The sequence below is a fragment of the Parasteatoda tepidariorum genome, chromosome 5, assembly GCF_982258835.1.
Source record: "Parasteatoda tepidariorum strain Cologne lab strain chromosome 5, Ptep-v5.0, whole genome shotgun sequence".
Taxonomy (NCBI): domain Eukaryota; kingdom Metazoa; phylum Arthropoda; class Arachnida; order Araneae; family Theridiidae; genus Parasteatoda; species Parasteatoda tepidariorum.
Genome location: NC_141759.1, coordinates 59067464 through 59092659, shown reverse-complemented (window position 1 = coordinate 59092659; position 25196 = coordinate 59067464).

Genomic DNA, 25196 nt, shown 5'->3' with positions numbered 1-25196 from the left:
ATTTAAACTTAATATAAAATACATATAACCAGGGTTCCCCAAGTGGGCCCACTTTGAAAAAACCCACTTGGTGTTTTTTTACTAATTGGTTTTTTTAAATTTGATTCAAAAAGAAGTAGCTCCTAATACTATCATTGGACACATCGTTGAAGCTAACAAATATTTTAGAAATGTGCATCAAGCACATGGATGGGAAAATGAAAAAAACTGCTTGATGACCCAATGACACTAGGTGGAATTCATATTATGAGCACGTAAAAACTTTTGCCAATAATTACCATAAATATGAAGAGATTGTTCTTGAACATCAAAATGAATCTAATAATAATATGTCAAAAATATTAAATAATGTTGGGCTTTACCAATAAACTATCAATTGGGAAAAACAGATATCAATTGTTACTTAAGCTTTAAAAAAGCTTCAATCAGAAAACATTTCAATTTCAGAAGCTGTTGAAATATGAATTAACTTACTATCGTGTGATGAATTAGAACCCCAAAAACATTTTGTAAAAAGATTCAATCAGGCTGTTCAGCCACTTCATTTATTAGCATATGCATCCTGGATCCCGAAACAAGGGGACAATTTTTAAATGATGAACAAGACCAATTAGCAGAAAACTGTCTTTCTAAGCATCATCCAGAATTTCTGCCACTTGTTATGGCATTCAAAATTTCTGATCCTGAATACTTTCCAAAATCAATGATGCTTGAGTGCAAAAAATAGTGGAAAATTATGGCAAAAAAAATAAGTAAATAAATAAATAAAATTCCTAGCTTCCACAAAATTTCTGACAATTCTTTTTTATTTGAACTCAGCACCAGCATCCTCTGTCTCTATCGAAAGACACTTTTCAAGTTTCGGTTTGGTGCAGAGTAAACTTCGAAATAGATAAAGCTACAAAACTCGTAAAAGTGTATCACCATCTAAGAGAGAAATGTAGACCCTTTGAATCTGTTGTATGATAATAATAATAAAGGAAAAAATTGGACCTTTTTTTTTAAGTTAACTCTTAACATCTGCTGACAATTTTTAACTATTTGGAGAAAGTTTATCACAATTAAAAAACAGTTAAAAATTAAAATATTACTTTTAAGATTTTTTAAATATTATTTTAAATATTATTTTTAAGATTTTAAATATTATTTTTAATTGAATACAATTTATTTTGTTTCTTTTAATCATGTTTAAAATAATGAAAGCAAACAAACAAAAATTTCTATTAAGTGATACATTAAACAACAATAAACAAATTTAAAGTTTTATTTTCTGATTTTAAAAAGATAAGCTATAACTTTTTATATATGCTTTTTTTATAATTTTAAGATTAATTTGTCTTTTGAAACTATACAGTTAAAATGTATCTAAAAATGCATATATTTATCTAAATATTTGAAAAAAAGGGGCAAATAACTGATACTCTTTATAATTATACGTAATTTTAATTTCACTTTCTGTTAATCGTATTATAAAAACATGGAAGACCATTAAATATTTATTCCAGTTTAATTTTATTACAGGTAAAAGTCAGATGAAATTTTAGTGTTTACTTATACAACTCTATTTAATAAATAAAAATATTTTCACAGTCAAATTTATGAGCACTAAATGAAAAAACCCAATTTTCCCCGGGTTTTTTCAAATAAAACCCAATTTTCCCCGGGTTTTTTCAATAAAACCCAGGTGGGTTGGGTTTTTTCAAAAATCCCCGGGTTTTTTCAAACCCTGAATTTACACTCCTTTTTTATGTCTTGATTTTAAAGTGACAGATGTGTCAAATCCCCGAGTATGAGTTTGAGTGATGCTTCCTCCCAAAAGAGTTGTGAGACCACTCTGAAAGTGTCACAAGTATGCCATATGCGTGGAAAAAGATGGATATGCCAGATTTAATAGTAATAAAAAAATTTCTGTTAATCTGTGCTTATAACTTAAAACTTATACTTCTGTGCTAAAAGTTCTTTCACTCTGTAATTCAAATTGATTCAAACTAATGTATGCAATCCTTTATTAGATTCACAATTTGAAGAGTTGTGCTTTTATCTATATACTTAACCATTGGTTGAAATCTTAACAAGGTATCTTGATTACAATATTAATTTGAAGCAACTTGTTCTCTTCTAGCTTTTGCCTGGATTCTGCTGATGATTCATGTTTGTCCCGGGGAATGGTCTCACAGCATTGTCTGCTTAAAGCTTTTCTGTGAGATATATTTACCAGGACTTGATTTTCTACAATGGTTTATGCAGAGTCTCATTTAGTTTGAAGAATATCTCTGTACCGTAACAAGATAACATTTCAGTCATTGATTTTGCTATATGTATTAAATATAATTGTATATTTTTTAAATTCATAAAAATAAACGAAAAGCGTTTAGGACTATAAAATATATTTTAACTATAATCACAAAATTTGTTTTTAGCTGCATACAAGACAAATATGTTCTGATATGCACCATTTCTAGCTTGTCTTACCTTTCTTCTATCTTATTTTTATGTGTGTACATTGTTAGAATAATTTTTAAGTTGATAAATTAACCTAATATAAATATGGTGAGAAATTATAGTCCTAAAAAGGATACTAAGCTTCTAGAAAGCAAAAATGGCAAATTTCTTTTAAAGATTGAAAATGAAAATTTCAGTGTGAGAGCTGCTGCCAGAGCTGAAGTGTTAATCTTTATTCCGGCTTTTAAATAAAACGTTTTAATAGCTGCTTAAAAATATCTTTTTGGTTTATTTGTTTGATCTTAATGTCTTATTTGTTAATTACCATTGTATAATTATTTTTAAACAGCCCATTTACTATAAAAACTGGTGATCAGTAATTACCCCAGAAATGATCAAGAGAAGGGGTAATTCCTTATCACTAAAAATTTAAAATCTTTTAAATTCTAATTAGATTTTTAAACAAAAGAAGGTAGCATAGGACTCATCCCATATAGCCTCAAATTTCCAGTAAATATTAAAATTCTATTTTGAATAGTTTTTTCACAAAACAGATGTTTGCATTTTTTGATCAGGAATTACCCCAGGTCACCCTATTAGGTATCCAAAGGTATGTTAATTCAGATAAAGTAGTATGTTCTGTTTTCATTAATTAAAATATCAACTGCACTAAGTAATTAGCTTATTTGCTAGTCACCTTTTTAAACCATTGAGATTGAGTTCTCGTGTGTGAAGATATAATAACTAGATCAGAAGCTATTTAAGGTTTTGTTTATGCAGTACTTACCAAATTCACTAAGTTTAGTGCCTTTAAATTTGTTATAAGTCTATAGAATTTCTGTAAAATTATTTTCTGCTGCAAGCATGTGTTCAGATTTATAATTTTTGTTTAGTTGATGGGTTGTAGATATGCTGTAGTTGAGTTTATTAAAAATGTAAGAATAATAAATGTTTTTGAATATTTTATTCAAATTCCAATCTTCTTGTAGCTAATGCAATTAATTAAAGTGATAAAAACAATTCAATAAACCAAAAAGTTTGTTTGCTCTTGTTACAAAATTAAATTCAGAATGACTGCATATAAATTCTGCGAATAAATTTTAAATCATTGATAATTGTATGAATACAGGTAAGCAGCACATGCATATGAATACTTAAATTATTTCTATTAAAAAAATTTCTATTACTCTATTAAAAAAAATATTTCTATTTTAGGATAAACTTATACAGTACAGAACCCGTTATCCGGAAATCAGAAAGCAGGAAAACCAAAAAACCGGAACGAAATTCAATAAATTTTCCCGCCATATTTTAAAAAAAAAAACGAAAAGCGTTAGTTAACTTATTTTTAACGAACGGTAATTCAACTTTTTTTTATTTTCAACTAGCTAAATATCCACTCTTCGAACAGGATTAATAAAATCAAAAAAACAATAACTCGGTACTGAACAACCCAATGAAATCGTGGACAAAACTGAACGGTATATACTGACAAAATTAATAAGCAAAAACATAACAAAACCTGTTTTTTGTTGTTCAGCCCATTAAAATTGAGATTAACTGTATTCAACATTACTAGTCATAATATCGAAATTAACCATTAACTTGGAATTTTTGTAAATAAGTAATTTTTTTAATTTATATAATAGGAATTACCCATATTAATTAAGCATCATTGGCGACAATAATAGTATGGCGCTTGTTTACGATTAATCTATACGAATAAGTACCTGAACTCCATAAATGTTGCTTTTTGTAACATAATGGCTTACTTTTTAGTATTTCAATATGCATCTATTACATTACTTAAATGAACTGAGCATCAGCATTAACACTTTGACTCAGAATTTTCATTAAATATATTTTTTTTCATTATTTCTTTGTATTTATTCATGTCAGGATAGGTGAGAAATAAATTTAGAAGTTTAATAATATTTGGTGAGATGAAATATAACGTGAAACACCATGTCTTTTCCTGCATAAAAAGTCAAATATTTCAAACGCGGTTCACTTCCAAACAATTTAACTAATATGCAGTTATTTAAATCTTAGCGAAATAGTTATTTATAATTGAAACTTCTTTAATTTACAAAATCATTAATACATTTTTGAATATGAATCAAAAAAAGATTTTTCCAAACTAATTATTTTGAATTTTATATTTCAGTAAAATATATAATTCCGTAATCTAACAAATATTTTTTATCAGCTGTTTGACTTTTTATTTTTAAAGAGAGAATACCAAAAAAATATATATATTCTTACTAGGAATTAAAAGGCCAGAGAAAAAGAAAAGAGGGACAGCTGTTAATAAAACTGAAGTAATTTTCTACGTTTTTCCTAAGCAAATTAGTACCACTTTCCCATTAATTTTGCCTTTCATTGCAAAAGAATTTTTTTTTAATTTTAATTACCGCTGTTTTTAAATTATTTACTTATACCGAAACACATTTTGACAGACGTGACAAATTAAATACGTGATTTCAGATAACTTCAGAGATAATTTGGTGACATAGTGCTACCACGTAAATTTTTTTTTTCATTGTTGTTGTTTACGTCGCACTAAAGCTGCTCAATGGGCTATTGGTAACGGTCTGGTAAACATTCCTGACAATCATCTGAAGACATGCCATCACAATTTTGAACTCTGCCGAGGTGAGGCTCCCTTCACTTCGATAGACCGACGACATGCGCGTGAAGTCAAGTACTTACGTATAACATTTTAACGAGAAACAATACCTCACACCCTCGGTCCCTTCACAGATTGATCCAAGTAGTTTTTCACCTGCACGCTGACAGCAACCAGTTATGCTCGACTTCGGTGATCTGCTGAGAACGTGTCAACAATCAGTCAATTGCGGAACTGTTGTTGATTGAAATTATGACGTAGCGAGAAAAAAAACTAAATAAAGTACAAGCAATAACTCTTTTTTATTGTTATTAAATAGAGCTATAAAGTATCAATGATGTTATCTTTAAGATTTTTGAGGAAACAACGGCTAAGGCTTAACCAGTCAACCCCGCTTAAAGGAATATCATCAGTTCCAGCCAAATCTATGCAATTGAGCGGGTTATTCAATTAAAAGGATAGTGCAATATTCTATCCTAAATTTCTGCGAAATTTTATTTTTAATGGTATTTAATGCAAATTATAGTGTTTTGATTAAATAAACTTAGTTTTATGATCAATAAAGAATTTTGACTAATAGTATCTGTGTTAGACATAAAATCATGATCATAAAATATAAATGTCATTTAAAGTTATATAAAAATAAATCAATATTAGTGAATAGTATAATATATAGGTACTAAAATATTATTTGATCCCTTCCGAAAAAATCTATAATTGAAGACTATTTTTATACCCGTTTAATTCGTCAATTTATCAAAATTAGATTTTCCCTTTCAGTTTCTATTAAGACTTTCATGAATAATTGCGTATTCCTCTCAAACGTATAGTCAGATTATTTATTTTAAATTTTTTTTTTCTAACCTTGTCTTGAGAATTTCCAAATTAATGAGCTGTTTTAGTTTGGAATTTTTTTTAATATATCGTTTCCCAGATTCATTGCCCCCCCCCCTCTATTAATTCAAATCCATCCTTTTCTTGCTGAACTTGCAATCATTCTCAGAGTTATTCTCTGGATTAAGCAATAATTATTCTTACTTAAGAGAAAGACACACTGTATACTGATTTGTTACGTTTTTGAAATTTTTTCTTATGAAAGCTAATAGCGCACCAGGAGGGGACCACAAATCTTGACTACAAAACAAATCACTCTGTACCTTTTTAAAATTCTAAATGATGTGTAAGTAAGTACAATTTGTCTAAAGTAAGAACTCCCCTATTCGTCTGGACTTGTGGGGGTGAATATGGTAACAAGGTATAACTATTTCAAATAGGGGTGTGGGTCACTATTTAGGATATATTTTGTCTCGGGTGGGGGAGAGAAAGGGAATCATTTTTCTTCATATTGCCCTAAAGCAGTGTTTCCCAAAGTGTGGTACGCGTACCCCCAGGGGTACGGGAACAGTTTAGCGAGGGTACGCGTCCTTATGCGAAATATCTTGCAATAAACGAAAATTTCAAACAAACTTATTTAAAAACAAAGCTAGCCATGAAAATTTACGATTACGTATTTTTCTATTTGCTATTTTTTGCGGAGTTTGCAGTTAATAATTAGTGGTGTCAACAGCCAGTTGTGATTTTTAACTTTTGTGCAATTTTTTTTATAGTAAAAAATACACTCATTTTTTTATTAGTGGTACACAGCATTACGAAAAATTTAGAAAGGGTACACAAAAGTCATAAGTTTGGGAAACACTGCCCTAAAGTAAAGAGAAGCTACCCTCCCTGAAATTCGCTATTCTTGTTTCCTTAGCAGCAGACGGCCTCAGATTTAGTGGCGGGGGGAGTTCTTACCGTAAACAAACTATAATTCAAAGAGGGGTAAAACACTCGTCGCTCACTTCAATGTATAACTAGCAGCAAGATTAGATTTTTTTTTTTCAATTTTACCCCTAACACCTGTTTAGACCAACTAATGAACAGGACCCTTTTGAAGTGACCACCTATTGTATCCTTATCTTAACTGAAAAACGAAAATTTCATTTTAGTTAGTGAAGCATTTCTCCAAAATAAACAAATTTTTTTCATTTCAGTACCTCTTCTTCATGCAATTAGGCGGGGACAAAAAACAAAGAATGTCAGTTTAAACGGGGAAGTTTAACATTAGTTGCATACAAAATGATTTGGTTCCATTCGTGTAAGCTTGTTATTCGATTATCCGACATGTAATTAAGTGGACATGACGCAAGAAAGTTCCAATCCGTTTTTCGCTCGAACGGTTTGTAATATAATGTTTTAATGTGAACAGTAACCTTCGTGCGACGAACTATTAGTATGCCAAATTTCATTGCTCTCTGTCGGATGGTTTAGTCCAGGGGTGGCAAACCTTTATGTCTCAACGTGCAATTTTTTCTAAAAAAATGTTTAATGAACTAGTTAATGTATAGTTTGTCTAAAGTAAAAACTCGCCTAGCCATTTGTCAAGACCCTTGGCGGTGACTATGGTAACGAGGTCTAACTATTTCAAGGGATGTGGGGTCATTGCTTAGGACAGATTTTGGCTAAGATTCAGCGAGAGTAAGAGGACTTTTTTTCCAGTCTATCGTGTTAGCCCTAGAGTGAAGAGAAGCTACCTTCCCTCCCCCCCAATGCCCTCCTGTGTTAACATTGTTCGTCAATTCGGACATTAACAGGGCAGATTTGTTGGCCTCTCTTACAAGGGCACCATATTAGGTGGGCCAACGTTGCTCCCACAGTAAGGACAGATAGTACAGAGAAGAAAAGAACATCCATGCCTTGCCCGGGATTCGATCCCAGAACCTTTCTGGTGCAAAGGCAGTTCCCTAACCCCTCCACAGGCCGGTCGGCTAGCTACCTTCCCTGGAATACGCTATTCTTGTATCCATAGCAGCAGACGGCCTCAGACCATGTGGCGGGGGGAGTTCTTAGCTTAGACAAACTATAAATACTCTGTTAAATTCTGCATCCATTTATAATTACATTCATGTTTTTAAAATATAGGAAAAAACAAGTGAGTGCGAGCGAAAAGGACACATAGCCTCTAACATAATTGGATATAAATAGGAGAACAGATTTTAAATTATCTTAAGTTAAAGCTAGACGCCCGGTGGCTGAGTGGTAGTGCTTTGCGCTCCCGTGCCACCGGTCCTGGGTTCGATCCTCAGGCCGGGCAAGGTTGACTCAGCCTTTCATCCCTTAAGTGGGTAGACAAATGAGTACCAAGCATGCTTGGGAACTAAACACTTGGGGTTCCGCGTTCGGCTGACCACCTAACTGGAACATCTGCTCCTGTACCCCAGAGCCCAATGTCAAGAAAACTGAGATGGGCCCAGTAGGCCTTGGCCCCCTAGGGGCTGTCGCGCCACTGAGTTTAGTTTAAGTTAAAGCTACATTTTTTTCCTTCGGCGTAATTTAGTTAAGCTAAGATTATAAGAAGTAAAATTATGACCGCGGCAGTACCTATAGAGTGGGGGGAGTCTCTCCCCCCTCCCTATATATATGTGTGTGTGTAACATAACGCGCTTCAACTAATCTTTTTATGTTATTCCTTTGTCGAAGTCTTTTTCTTAATTTACTATTCTAAATTAAACGCTCTTGCACTTTAATATTCACATCCTGTCTTGTAATCTACTTTTGGTTACTCGAGTAACAGTTTTGATTTTTCCCCTTATTTGAACTGTGAGAAAGACTTTTTCACTCGCCTTATTTAAAATAAAGATTTTGTTTTATAACCATCGTTGAACAGCCGACCCAATTTTAGGTTTACGACTCCTAATGTTCAACTCAGTAACCTTGTAATTTTGAACAAATTCAGAAGACAAGGAAATTTTTGTTTCAGTACCCTCAGAGGTATTGATTTGTTATAGGAACATGGACGACTTTGCAACTCGATAGATTTAACTTGCATCAGTCACCATTTACTACACGGGCAGTCTTCGGCCGGCTGTGGATGAACCCACGAACTCTTGGGCATGGGTTCAGTGCCCTACTATCCAGGCCTATAATAGATAGATTTTATTTTATTTTATATCCGTCGTAGAACAGCTGATCCAATTTTTGGGTTTACGACCACTAATGTTCAACTCCGTAGTTTTGTAATTTTATAATTAAAAACTGGAAAGTTCCGCCCCTTGTTAACGTTGCTGATCAACCCTCATGGTTGCTTCTCATTAATCATTGCGGATTAAGAGAAAAAAAACCGTTTATTTCCTTAAATTACGATCGAATTGCTATTTACATTTAGAAGATGACTAAATTTAGACAAAACAATAAAATTGGTACCAATCAATAAAATTGGAACATCCTGTAGAGTTAATACTCAGTGAAGATGGAACCAAGGGAAAGAGTATTCGCCTCCGAATGAGGTGAACCAGATTCGAATCCCAATAATGGCTGGTCGATACGAATTCCGCACCCGGCTTGCACCTACTACAGTGCTGATGCAAAATATCCTCCACGGTAGACGGATTATAGGATTTCGTGGTTTTTTTCTTCGTGTAACGCAAACGCGGGTTAGTTTCAATAAAAAAAATTTCACAACACTTGATCCAAGAGTTCCCTTGTCTTCTGGATTGGGTACAAAATTACAAGGCGACGTTGTTGAACATTGGTAACAGTAAACCCAAAATTGGGTCGGCTGTTGAACGACGATTATGAAATAAAATAAAAACCACGCGCTCCAATCACAATATTTTTCAGTAATATCCCGATTTTTTTTTTTTTTTTTTTTGAGAGTCAGATTTAAAGCTTTTAAATATCATTACTTAAACTGCATAACATATTTGAGTTTGGATGGAGTTGGATGACTGCATTCAAATCATTCTATTACAATCATTGTTGTCGAAACTGGTTGTCGTAATAATTTCATTTAAAAACAATAAAAGGTTTCAACTTAAACAGGGCATTTCATAAAGTTCAACCTTAATGTATATTTTTAAAATCCTTGATGAAATTTAAGTAAAAAAACGAGTACACACATTAAGGGTCATAAATTAATATTTAGGCAAGGAAAAAAAAATCAAAATTTAATGAATCACGACTGATGAAGGTGGGATTGACTAAAAACTTGTGATTACTAGAGAAAACAAAACTTAGAAGGCGATTAAAACTTAACACGTTCGTGTGTCATCGGCCATTCAAACTGGTTTTCTATTTTTCATACCGCCTATTTACCAATTAATTTAACTGATACGATGAAGTTGTCATTTTTTCTCCTTTATGAAATATCAATTTGCAGCTTTCACAACGTGTTAGATGTAATTACAGAACACCCTGTATGATATACAGTATTTTACGTGATTATTAATTAGGTAATTTTCACAATCAAATTTAAATTTTAATAAGATAAATAGCTTTTCTAATACCTAAAATTTAAAAATATCATTTTTTAACTTCTTGTAATTACTACGTCTCTTCAAAATTATGATGTTAAGAATGATATAAAATGTTTCATACCTTTTAAAATACACTTCTTTTTATAATCATTAATGAATAAAATACAAATAATCTTTAATTCTTAAAGGAACTTCAACATTAGTTTTGGACAAATAAAATTTACTGTAATGTGAAAATATTTTTAAATTCTTGAATTTAACTTCATAGATACGACGGAAATGCGAATTGCCATAGCATTTGTGCTCATATTTTCGACCGCTCTTTAGAATGAGCTATTGTAAAAAGTTGCATAGATTTTACGAAAAAAAGAACAACTTAGTGTTCAAACGATATTGAGGAGCATTTAGAATGTCGAAGGCACTCTGGAAAAAAAAAAAGTAAATAAATAAAATTCTGCTGCTTTTATCCTTGTGTTTCATACTAGGTTTATCAGGCATGTTGCAAATATTGATGAGCTTTCTTTAATATCATTGATGTTTGGAACAGTGTAGTCGATTCTGGTAATGCTGTCATTAAACTATAACTGAAATTTCATCTAGAAAGAGTCAGTCCAGTTTGAGCTTTATCCTAAGCACACTTCTCTTCAAATACAATTAATCCATATATAAAACGTAGCAAATCAAAATTGAAACATTATTTATTGATTACCAGTTAACCTCACTATTTTCCTTAGTAATAAGCAATGAAAACTCACCACTCATGCTCTAAGGAAAATCTTTTTCAATGGTGCATTAGAGTTCAAACAGCGATTTTACAAATAAACAATTAAAAATAAATAATAAAAAGTACTGTTAAATTAATGGGGTATGCCTTTTTATTCTATGCATGAATCATGGGGATAAGTATAGGCTTACTGTTTGCGGGTTGCAGCTCAAGGATAGTCAAAGGGTCATCTAAGAAATGACAAAAATAAATAAAATAAAAAAAGCTATATTCAATAATTATTTTGAAAAAAATGTCAAAATTCCAAAACTGCTAAACAGAATGAGAAAGAGCCTTAGTGCAGATTATACATAAAAGGCCAATTCTATACATGCAAATAAAATAAAAATTATATATATATTTTTTTTTTCATGAGTAAAAAATTAACTAAATATTTAACAAATCTCATTTTCTGTATTAAATTTATGAAAATTTATTTTAGCTATGATAAAAAAATGAAAAAAAAAATTATATATGTGTAACATGTTATGAAAAAATGAAACTTTACTTTACTTGTAGCTTTTTTTTAAGACTATGTACAAAAGCAGCTTCTTTTTTATATTAGGTTTTATTTCATACCAAACTTTGAGTACATTAACATTGATACAAATGGTAAATAAATTAAGAATTAAATATACTTTTTATGACCATTTAAACTGTAGTTGATTTAGACTAAGAAGAAATAATACACTTCTCCATTTGATTACAAAACAAGAAATTATTATTTTAGGCTATAAAGTAGCAGTAACCATGTAAGCATAAACAAATACTGTTAATTCAAATAATAAAAAACAATTTAATTCTATTTACTTAAGCTGATTTAAAATGAGATCCACAATCCCTTAAGATGTTCTTTGGTCTCTTTATGTTTCTAAACAAAGCATAAAAAATAAATGCCCTTTCAACATAAAACGATAGTTGTACTGTAAAAAAAATTTCTTCCTTCATGTTTCAGCATTCATACATAACTTTTTCAGAAAAAAAAATCTATATATATATATATATATATATCTATATGCTAGCAACATTTAGACCAATTTAAATTAGATATTCATTCAACACAAAACAATCCTATAAAAAATTTTAAAAAAAACTTTGATGAAATAAAAATTAGAGTAAATTATTTACACTTTTTAATATTGTGTTCAATAAACAAATTTTGTGTATTATAAAATCATATTATGATTGTGAGAAATATAGACACTTTTTTGAAAAGCCACACAATCTCCAGTACACAAAAAAATATATGAAAACAGACACGAAAGCCACACATCAATTAAAACGAAAATGTATTAAAATTCATCTGAAAGTAAGATCCAGTCAGTGGTGTTACATCCTTTAGAACTGCTCTTAGAAGATATTAGAGGGTATGTTGTAATTTTGCAGTACAGCCAATGGTGGATACGATGTATTTTAGATGTAAATATAAACTACGAAGAAGTTAAGATACGTTTTCTACAGCCTCATGGACCCTCACTGTCATACTCGTACCCACAGAAGCCTTTGATATTGAAAGTAAATAAATCACAGATCATTTAGAAGGTTGAAGTACTAACAACAACAGGTTAAGATTTTTTCATACCGTCTAATGAGATAAAAATAATTAACAAAAAAATAGCACTACATCATTCCTAACTATTTCACAAAATTTTATAATGCTTATATGTTTAAAAAATTACTAATTCTGTTCATAACATATTGTAACAGAGTTAATAATCATAATTTAAAAAAATATTTTCTATGAAATAAATGTTATTCATATCTTGTAACTATTTCACATATTTTTTGCATATCAAAAGGTAAACCATTTTTTAATAAGAAAAATATAATACACTTGCTAAAAATAAAAATGTTATTTTCGATACATTTTAGGAGACAAAAGTATGGGATAAATACTACTTTTGGTATGAATGATCATTGATTTATATATTGGTTTAAGAATTTTAGGCTTTTTACTCAGTTTTCCATGTATATTGTATGAAATGTCTTAAAGGGGAAAAAAGTTGTACAGCATACCACTTTCAATTAATAAAAATTTTGGTTTGCAATAATTAATGCTTTTTTTTTTTTTTTAAATTTCAATTTCTATGCTACAAATTTGAAAGGTGTAGAAGAATGTTGTAGTTAAAAAAAAATATTTCTTTCATAATTCTTTGAGACCACATATCACAGGTCAAATCAGGTTGCTTTGAAAGTTGACCTAGCCTTAGAAAGTCATATAAGGTATCAAATGAAAGGTTTATTGCAATGGTGTTTCAAATCTTTTTTTAAACACCATTTACTTTCTTCTAAAGTAAAAAAAAAGTAACTTATAAAATAAAAGTTCTTAAAGTAACTTTTTTTAAGTAAAAAAAAATACAGTTATTTATATGTATGCAAGTTAGTGGTTTTTTCAGTGAAAATTTTATTTTTTCAAGTGTTTATAACTTGGACAAATTTCAAATTAAAAACTGTTCGAATTGTTTACTTTATCATGTGTGCATGTTCCATCAAATTTCATTAAAATAGTAGGGGGGTCAGTTCAAAAGTGATTGATATATTGTTCAATGACTTATTATGAAATTTTTCCTTTGCTAATATTTCTTTCTACTTATTATATAAATATAATTCAAATTTTAAAGGATCTTTTTGATTGATAGTTTCTAAATCAAAAAATAAAAAATTTTACTCTTATATGCTTCAAATATAGATTTTTATATATTTATTATTTGATTGCTACAAAATTGTTTTTCTAATAAAGCAGTGGTAAGTTTAAAAAAAGCAACATTTTTATACTGCCACTTGATGCACATTTGACCTAACTCTTAATACACAGCAGTAAATAATATGTAATCAAAAATCTAATCTATCATCATGAAAGTAAGTAGTCAACTATTCGAAAATAAATTTCATGTAACATGAATTTTTTTCATTTCCAATATTATTGTTATTTCCACAGAATTTTTATCATTTCAATATTATTGCTTATCATGATGTGCTTAGATTCACAAATATATTATTACTTTTCATTACTTCCAAATAAATATATAATAATTGATAACCACATAAAAATTTTACCGATAATTTTTCTCTTGCCATAGTTTTATTAACTAGCGATAATTTTATTTTATTAAAACTGCGGGTTACAAATTCATTTATAAAATGTTAGAAGTAGAAACACTTTTAATGTCGAATAAACATAATATATAAACACTTAAACATCAATTTGAACTTTACTCCAGAATTATTTTTTATGTTACAATTTATAATGCTTAATAATTAAGTACAAATGTTAGGAAATATGCATAGGATGATTAGACATTACATGGCATAATTATTCTTTTAATTTAGATCCGAATTTTCTTTTCCTTACAACAGAATGTAAGAAAATTATATAAATATTGCAGCTAAGCTTTTATAAGAGAATACTTAATTTAAAAGTATTAAGAGCAAAGTATTAAGAACATACTCTTAATATCAAAATGACATACTTTTATTTAAAAACAAATAATAAACATAGCAAAGAAAACATTCATTTTTATTGTTACATTTATAAATATCTAAAAATTCGAAAACATTTTCGCCTAATTTCTTTTTTAAACACAAATCTCCTCTTTTCCAGTGTCTGTTTACGAAATAAATGTAAACACAATCCATCAATGAACCAATTGTTTCATCACACCAAATACGAGATTACGCGAGAACACAGACAGGCGTGCACAAAATTATTGAAATTTTTATTTTAATTCACAATAAACGCGATAACTTCCCAAATTCTTGCAACCATGAGTGATAGTCAACAGCCAATCACAATGCGAAAAGCCCATTGATCCGACGTTATCATTTCCTTGTTGCCATTCTGTAGTAGAAACTATGGTTTAAAATTAGTTACCAATTCCTTAAAAGATAGAGACCCCAGTTAAATTTCGTCTTTTCAGAAGAAATCCTCCAGACAACAGACTCGCGTTGTGGCGGGAATATTCACCCCACACCCCTTCGAATAGGGGTGTGGATCTATGGGGTGTGGGGTGAATATTTTTGTCTTGATCTCGGCATAGGTCAACATGAATAAATCATTCGACTTCTTCATTCCTCCATTGCAACCCCCATTCGAATTGTGCTCTCGCTTGCTACTGTAGCAGCGGACAGCCCCAAACTTTTGATCTGGAGGAGAGTGTGCTATTGGCGACGGTCTGGCAAATATTCCCAAGGATGCTCAGAAAACATGTTATCACAATTTTGATCCTCTGCATAGGAGATGACTCCTCCGCTTTCGTAGCCCGAAGACCTGCATGCGAAGTCGAACTCTTTAGGGTCGAACAATTTAACGAGAACTGATACCAATTAAATTCTAAATTCTTGACTTGCGGAAAATAGACTCACGTAGTTCATGTTCAATGATTGGAGCAGAAATAAAATAATGAAGCAAAAATACTTTCAAAGAATAGTTAACTTACCATCAATACCTCTTCTCCTCAAGACCTCAATTTGTAGCGTCATAGCCCAGTAATTTAAGCAATTAAAAACAAAACTTCCAGTGGAAAAACGCGCTATGCAGCTGAAAATCCAAGAGGAATTGGTGTTGTTGTTCATTGACGTCGCACTAAAGCTACACAATGGGCTATGGACGCGACGATCTGGGAAACATCTCTGAGGATGATCCGAAGACATGCCATCACAATTTTGATCACATGGTGGTTAAGTGTTTTGCTTTAATTTAATTTCTTTTCCGCTAACACATTTGAATGCGTAAGAAAAAAGAGCCTTGCAAATAAATTAAATCAAGCAATAGTCAACGGATTCCTTAACTTTTCTTGCTGGAAACTACTTTAACGTAAACGCGACTCTCGCATTTTTGATTGGACGGAGGTGACCTGTTGGGCTTACTTAACCTTGCAGCACAAACTTCAGAGCATTTCAAAATTTATTATTTTTAACAATTTATATCTACATTATTGTTGTTGTTGTTTTTAATTTACGTCGCACTAGAGCTGCACAAATGAGCTATTGGTGACGGTCTGGGAAACATCCCGGAGGATAATCCGAAGACATGCCATCACAATTTTGATCCTCTGGAGAGGGGGTGGCGCCTCCGCTTCGGTAGCCCGACGACCTGCACGCGAAGTCGAGCACTTTACGGTAGCACAGTTTAACGAGGACCAATACCGCACACCCTCGGTCCCTATGCAGACTGATCCAAGTGGTTACCCACCCGCACACTGACCGTAGCCAGTGATGCTTGACTTCGGTGATCTGCTGGGAACCGTGTCTTAACGATCAGTTCACTGCGGGACTATATCTACATAAAGATTGAAGATTTCTCTTTACTTTGAAGCTCCATATTTTGCAGTTGGTGTGCGGGTGGGTGATCACTTTGATCAATCTGCGTAGGGACCGAGGGTGTGCGGTATTGGTCCCTGTTAAACTGTCCTACCGTAGAGTGCTTGACTTCGCGTGCAGGTCGTTGGGTTACCGAAGCGAGGGTGCCATTCTCTCTGCAGAGGATCAAAATTGTAGGCATGTCTTCGGATCATCCTCAGGGACGTTTCCCAGACCGTCGCCAATAGCCCATTGAGCTGCTCTAGTGCGACGTACAGGGATGAGATTGGCAAAAAGGCAAAAAAGCTGAATTTTAACGCGAGTAAATCTTACGTGATTTATAGTAAAAATATCAGTAACATATTCTCATACAGTTTCGCTGATGCTGTAATGCCTATATATACCAATAATCGTTGATAGAAAAACTGTCTTATAGTAACTAATTCAAGAAAAAAACTTACTTCTTATAAGAATCGCGATGAAGGATTTTAAAATCAAGAGAATACAAATAGCGATCTTGGATTTTAAAATCGCGTGAATATGAATCACGATATTGAATTTTGAAATCACGTGAATTTGAAACTCAATATTGGATTTCAAAAATGTAAAAATACAAATCATGATGCGTAATTTTCAGATCGCGTAAATACGAATCACGATGCACAATTTCTAAATCGCGTGAATAGGAATCGAAAGCCAAATTCTTAAATCACGTGTAAATACGAAAATCGATGTTTGATGTTACAATCGCAAAAACGAATCACGACATTGGATTTTAAACTCGCGTTAACTACGAATAGGTACATAGATTTTAAAAAAGCGTAAATACAAATCGCGATAATAGATTTTTAAATCTCGTAAATAAGAATTGCAATGAACGATATTGAAATCGCGTGAATAAGAATCGCAACTTTTAAATCAGGTTAATACGAAAATCGATGTTTGATATTAAAATGCAGCGACGTCTGGATTAAGAAATTACGAGCTATCAAGCGGACGGGTAAAAATGCAGAAAATCTTCTTGTCCGCGCGTAAAAAACCGTTAAAATAAGTAAACATGCGGAAGGGTAGGCAATTATACGTAGTTTGAATTTTCTGTTTATCTTTGAAAACCAGAAATAAATAATTATTTTTTTTCAACGACTGAATTTTCAGAAAAAGCGGAATATTTATTTAAAAAAAAAGCCCCCGAAAATTTCAGAAAAGCGGAGTTTTTGGATAAAAATTCTGAAATTCGAGAGACAAAAGCGAAAAAATCTCATCCCTTGACGTAAATAAACTACAACCATATTTTTCCAAAATAAAACATTTTTTTTTATCATGATTTGATTATTCATTTAAGCAGTTTATGATGCTTAATTTATAATTGCAGCCCTGTATCCCTCTGGAATAAGATAGTGAAGAATTGGAAATCGACCAATCAACATCGCTTAAAACTAATGGCAACTTCTACAACTCCTATTACCTAAATTCCATGATAATCGCTGATTTTGTTTTCCAGATAAATTTAACACTACATTACTCTATATCTGAAAGTAAAATTATGGTATTAACCCTAAAAAAAATGTCTAAATGCGCTTATGGGAAGGGCCGGATTAAGCGTACGAGGGGCCGCAGGCCATTCAAATTTTTGGGGCCCTTGAGATTAAATTTTTTTCTCCTATATTTTTTATTTATTCAAATATAAAAGTACTTATATATCTTTTCATTTAAGAAAGCTTATTTAAAATAAATAATAATAACTTAAATTTTACTTTATTTTATTAAATTAGAACTAAAATATAATCATAACATTTTGAAAAATCATTGTTTTTCTAAATTTTTTAAAATTTAATTTAAAAAAATCCATTCTAAGGGGGCCCTTGATCATTGGGGGCCCCTGGGCATGGCTTAATGGGTAATCCAGATCTGCTTATGGGTAAATCAGTAATTATCTTGTCACATTTAAAACAAAAAATGCAAATTGTATCACTTTTGTAATAAAATAGGAGATATACTTTCTATCACTACAAATATTCCCCTTTATGTCTTTTGAAAGAGATGAGCTTTCAACTTTTTTTTAACAGCATAAAAATATAGAAATAAACAGACATTATTGTTTATAAAAAAAAGTTTTATTTATTATATCTGAGTTGAAATTTCAAACATAACGATAATACAAATACTTTTAACAAATAAAAATAACACACATATTCAGTATTAATATTCATAAAAACAATAAGACGAAAATCCAACTCTGTGCATTTTCATATCTAATATATATATATATATATGGCAGGCACAAATCTCAGTCCATAACACATATTGTTCGATGGATCATAGATCACCAGCTTACAAGAAAAAAAATTGCTTTGAAAAAAAATTTTTTTTTGATGTGCTATAACCACTTTGTAACAAACTGATAAATATAACATAACTTAACAATAGGTAAATAAGTAAGAAATAGATTTTAAACCAGCTGCATATAGGAAAATTGCTTAAAAATTGACTAAAACTTTTTCATGAACGATTTAGAAAATTAAAAAAAAAAAAAAAAAATACACACAGAGTTTTTCCTAATCATCACCCTTAACATATATTTTTAGAATCCTTTATATAAAAAAGTATGCACATTATGTGCTGCAAAGTGTTGCTTAATTGAGAAAGAAACAAAAACGCTGTCGCAATTTATTGAATTACTAGCCAGAAAGAATAAAAAATTTTAAAACCAGTTTTAATGCCTGATGTAACTATGGCTATGTTTTCCGCTCTCTACCTCAGTAGTTATTTATTAGATTTTAAAAACGTTTTCCTATTATCTTCATTTAATATTTTGAGACTCTCAATGTGCATACTTTTTAATCATAGAGGATCCTGAAAACATATATTAAAGGCGGTTATTACAAAACACTCTGTAAAAATAAATATAAATGACAGGCTCTAAATTCAGATAAACAGTTAAATGTTTAAATAAAATACATTTAATGTGTCTTGCAGAAAGTCAATAGTAATTCATTGCAGGTGAGAAAAGAATTTAAAAAAAAAAAAAAAATATTCAACAGCTTTAGAGAAGCTGGACTTGTTTCAACATCGGAGTATTCCAAACTATGGCACTTAATTATGCATAAGGTTATCCTAAGCATATGAAGTCAAACTTTCCTTTGTAAAAAACGAGCTTTCAAGGCTAATTATGACTTGGATTTTATTGCAGAACATAAAAGGATTTAAGTTATGGTGATTAGAATAACAAGGTGAACATAAACTTCGCATGAATGAAGACTGAGCATAAACAAAAATCAATAATCATAGAAGAAAAAGAAAATTATAAGCTAAGATATACTGCTTAATGAGTCAGATCTTAATTGTCATATAAATGAAACTTATGGTGTAGACAAACATCAGTTAAATTAGAATAAGTCGATGAAATAATATATACAAATAGCAGAAATAATCAGTTTAACTTCAGAAATTTACGATATGAGAACAACCAATATGCTTTTCATTTTGGTTAAAGACTAGTCTGGTTATGATTAAACTATGATTATGGACCAGGAAACCAACAATTGCTTTTCAATTATTTTTTAAATTGAATGTTCAGCATCATGATTTTATGTTATTCTCATGATTGTTTACAGAAAGCTTAGCTATTTGTTTGAGAAAAGTTTTTGTTAAACAATACAGAACACTTTTATAAATATTCCAATTGAATCGACAGAGGAGGAAACAGGCATTCAGAGCTCGGCATTCAGAGTTTTTCCCAATCTATTCAATTCAGATATTAAAATATTGAATACATATTAAAATATCAACAAACAAATTAATATCAAATATATAAAACAATGTGATAGTTGACATTCAGCAGAGAAGGTCAATATTTTCTAGATGTCAGGTAAGATTCATAATAATTAGTTCCAATTAGAATAAATTATATAAATTTGGTCAAGGAGTCAATAGTATAATGACATTAAAAAAGCTTTTTCACTGTCAAGACTTTGTTCATCGCCTTTCGTTGTTATTAATTTTACTATTATGAGCTTTTTATCACTAAATATTAAAATTCACACTAATGAAGAACTTTAAATTCTTTAAATTGTTTCAATGATCTGTATTTAAAAATAAAAAAAAATTCCAATAGCTAACTAACAAATAGGTTTATAGCTCTTTTCAATTAAATGCAAAATAAATCCTTAATATCAAAACTACAAATATATATACATTGAGTAAAATAAAACCGAATCACTTAGTGTCTACCTTTCTAACAATGCGCAACATAAAAATAACAATTCAAATTAATAACATATAATAAAATATAATGGCACTTCACTTGTTTCAACAATAACATAAGGAAGACATTTTATAATTTTTACAAAAACGTCATGAATAAATGCTTTAATAAATCAGATAGCAAAATAAAAATAATTAACATTTTGATTTTTTTAAAAAAAGAATATGCACTTTTAATACCCAACTGCCTTTTGCTTATAAAAGTTTGAATAATTTATGCAGATATATTGCAAGATGAACAAAATCAAGGCGAATATAAAAATTAATTTGGTTTTTTGTAATCAATGAAACTTATTATGAAATAATGTAGAGAGAACACACATTTATGCATAACAGTAAAAATAATTTTTTTTTTTTGTTTTTGAACTTTTCTTATTCATTTATATGAGTTGATTAAAGAAATAGCAAAATAGAATGAAGAAATAGCAAAATAGAATAAAGAAATAGCAAAATAGAATAAAGAAATAGCAAAATAGAATAAAGAAATAGCAAAATAGAATAAAGAAATAGAATACATTGAGCAAAATAATAACATTTTGGTAAAACCATAAAGCAAACAAAATAAAACTCTTAATGATTTATCACATATTACCAGTATAGTGCATTATTTATTTGAAAATGCTTGTCAAATATCCATACTAAATCTCATGCTTAAATACACTACATGGGCAATAAAATCAATACTATTGAATATATTTTCGCGAAAGGGCAAACTAAACTCATAAGTGATGATTGAAGTGAACAAAGTATCGATTTTAGCATACAGATTTAAAAAAACTTCAAAGTGTCTACAAAAACTATAAAAAAAAACCTGATATTTTTGGACAAATTTTATCAAATTTCATTGATTTTTGATTCGTCAATAATTTATCAATTATGATTTATTTTTAAACATAAAATACATCACAAAACATTTATAACTGCTGTTAGAATTGGGTCTAAACAATTCAAAAAAAATTACGGGGATATTTTTTATCGAAAAATATACGGCACTCATAGGTATCGCAAATACATTAATTTTCTGACTCTTATGATATTTTATTTAAAATTTACTTATTTTCACTATTTTAGTTTAGTTTAAGTCATAAAACTGAGGAAAAATTATAACAATAAATAACTAAAAATTAGCTTTTTCTAAGAAAAGTACATTCAAAAGGCAGTAAGGTACATAAAATTTATTAGTTTTAGCTACCTAGAAGACAAAAACATTAAAACACTAGGATAATAACATACTAATTATTGGTTTAAAAAGAAAACTAAAAGGATCAAATGGTCATAACAAACAGCATTTGAGTATTTTAATACCTAATTTATAACTACTGATTTACTTGTACTGTAATAAATAATGTACAGCAGTGTAAGAAAATATTGTTTAAAGCTATTGCTTTAATAGGAATAGAAAAGAATGTTTAGATTTTATTCTTAAATCAGCTGATGAAAATTCTAAATACATCTCATTATAGGCACTAGAATTATAGATTTTATAAACAAGACATAGAAATAGGCATAACCTACATTTAAAAAATCCTAAATATTTTACTACTAGTAACCAACACATGCCTTAAATAGAGTGCATAAATTTCATTTAATAAGAGGTAACAAAGAAAAGCTAACTAGTTGGTACGTATATATTCAATAAGATCTTCAAATAAAAAACAATGAATACAAACTATTTTACTTTTAAGTAAACAAAGCAACAAATAAAGTTATTAAAAAATAAATAAAAAAACCTAATTTGACCAGAAATTTTTTTGATTGTAAAATTTATGTACAATAACAATGCTAAACTTATAGTTTGTACTAATTTCTATAAAAAATATACAGCTATAAAATTCAAATAATAATGAAAGCAACTTTACCATCTCATAGCAATTTATGTACATTTGTAGTGAAATGTAATAAAAAAAAGCACCAATATTTAAATTACTGTAGTTAAACTTTATTGACTCTTTCAAGAGCAAAGTTTTTATTTGAGGTTGATCTACTATTAATGCTCTATTTTAAGAACACATTAATTTCTAGAAGTTTAAACCTATGTTTTTATTTTGTCCCGAACAATTATTTGATAAGGGTACTGTACTTTAAGAAATTATAAGCTCTTGACTTTTTTTTGAAAGGGATAATATGTTTAAAACCTAGAAAACATTTTAACTTTTTTAAAAATTAAAATATACTAGTACTCATTATGTTTGCATAATATACATATTGAGAAATTCTTATGAAATAATGTTTTGTTTTACATTTTTTGATCAACAACCTGGTTTAATAAGAGAAGAAAAACCAACTAGCAGAAAACATATACTGTTTGTCTACGATAGGTACTCTGACGGCCACAAAGTCTGCGACAGTCTGGTGCTATGGAAACAAGAAGAGGGCATTTTAGGGAGGGTAGCTTCGATGATTGCATGTATGGGAAGTATACCAGATTGGCTGACTCAGCCACCAGTAGGAGACTTATTTAATCTGATTCAATAACTTTTTTAAGATTCGCATGGATATTTCTTTCTTACTTGAAATGATTCGCTCTACTCAATTGGTTGTTATTTTTTAAATACAAAGGAAAAAAGTGAATAAATTCTGACATTAAGGGTAGTACAGTTTTTTTTAATTTTACGATATTTATTATGAATGTTCATTGATTGTTAGATGGTTTAATTTCTAAACTTGCACATTTTTTAAAGCAGTTAATTTCTTTTATTACTTGAGTTTTCTGGAAAATGTGAAGTGCTTAAACTTATTAACTCTGATTTTAAAAGGAGATAAAACTTTTGCTGAAAATAGAAATAGTTCACGTTATCTGTGCTGAAAAAATATTAAATATACCTTTGTTTTTATTATTTATATTTTCCTTTTTTTAAAAACTGAAAGCAAGTTACTGCATATAGGATGAAATCTAAAACTATCAACGATGATTTTTATCTACACCCATCAAACCATCTGAAATTATCTAAGTTTTTTTGTGCGCTTAAATTACGTTTTTTTATTTTTATTTTAATGTAACCTGCATAGTTTTTCTCATTATTTATTAAAAAAATAATTCTAACAGTTTTTTATTAGCAAATTTATTTTTTTCTTTCTTAATAACCAATTTACTATGTATGATAAATTTAGAGATGAGTTATTTATTAATAAAACATTGAGCTTGCTTTAAACAATTTTATACTATTTCCATACATATCCTATTTATCAATCATTACATAGAAATAACAATTTTAATTAGTCATTGAATCAAAATTTTAATAGCGGTTACACCCAAACTTTGATATCATAATTTTTACATTTTTTTAAAAGTATGTATTACAAAAAACTATAGCCCAAAACGATTTTTTTTTACTTAATTTATTTTACAAGATCTTAACAATTAAATTTTAAAGCTCTTTTTAATTAAAAAAATAAATATCTAAGGATAGAATAAATGGATTTTAAAAATTTTTATCTCATTTTATGCGGAAGCTCTTGAAGTTTTTGATAAAATAATTGTAAATAAAATATATTCTTCTAGTTCCAAGTCTGAACTCAAAAAATTATGTAAGTAAATTATAAATAACTAATTATTCATAATATTATTCACCTAAAAATATAAATTTATTATTTAATATAATGTTTGTTATTTTGTGAAACTTTAGTTGAGGCTTTTAAATTCCCTCCAAATCAACTGATACAGCGCGATTGAGCGATCAGCAGAGTGGAGTGGCAGAGCGCGTCGCGGTGCAGCTTTTCGCGAAAAAAGCTATAACTTTTTGTGGAATTGCGATCCATTTTTTCTGAAAAGTCATTTTGTTCAGAATAAAATTTACTTTAAAATGGGTTTTGTTTGAACTTTGTACGACATTAACAACATTTTTGTTTTTCATCTTACAACTTGATTTTGCAAGAAAAATTAAATTTTTTAAACATTTGTTTTATTATAATTATTTTATCAAAAACTTTAATTATTTCCGCGTAAAATGAGATACATTTTTTTAATATCCACTCATTCTATCCTTAGATATTTATTTTTTAATTAAAAAAAGCTTTGAAATTTAATTGTTAATATCTTGTAAAATAAATTAATTAAAAAAAATCGTTTTGGGTTCTTGTTTTGTATAATATATACTTTTTAAAAAACAACAAAAAATGTAAAAATTATGATATCAAATTTTGGGTGCTACCGCTATTAAAATTTTGACTCTTTTAAAAAAGAGGAAATCGAACGATCAAAACGATGTTTCAGGTGCGAATACTTATTTCTCTTCACTCTAAAGCTAACACAATAGACCGAAGAAAGAGGTCTCATTTTCTCGCGCCAAAACCAGTCTTAAAGAGGGACCCGCACCCCTACTTGAAATAATCATACCTCGTTACCATAGTCACCGCCACCCCTCCAGACGAATGTCTGTCAGAGTACCTATCGTAGACAAACAGTACAACAAAAATATTTACTAATAACATTAAAAATATAAAATTAATGACTTCAGAAAATTTGTGCTGAGAATTACTCCTTCAAAGTATACAAATTTTTTTAGAT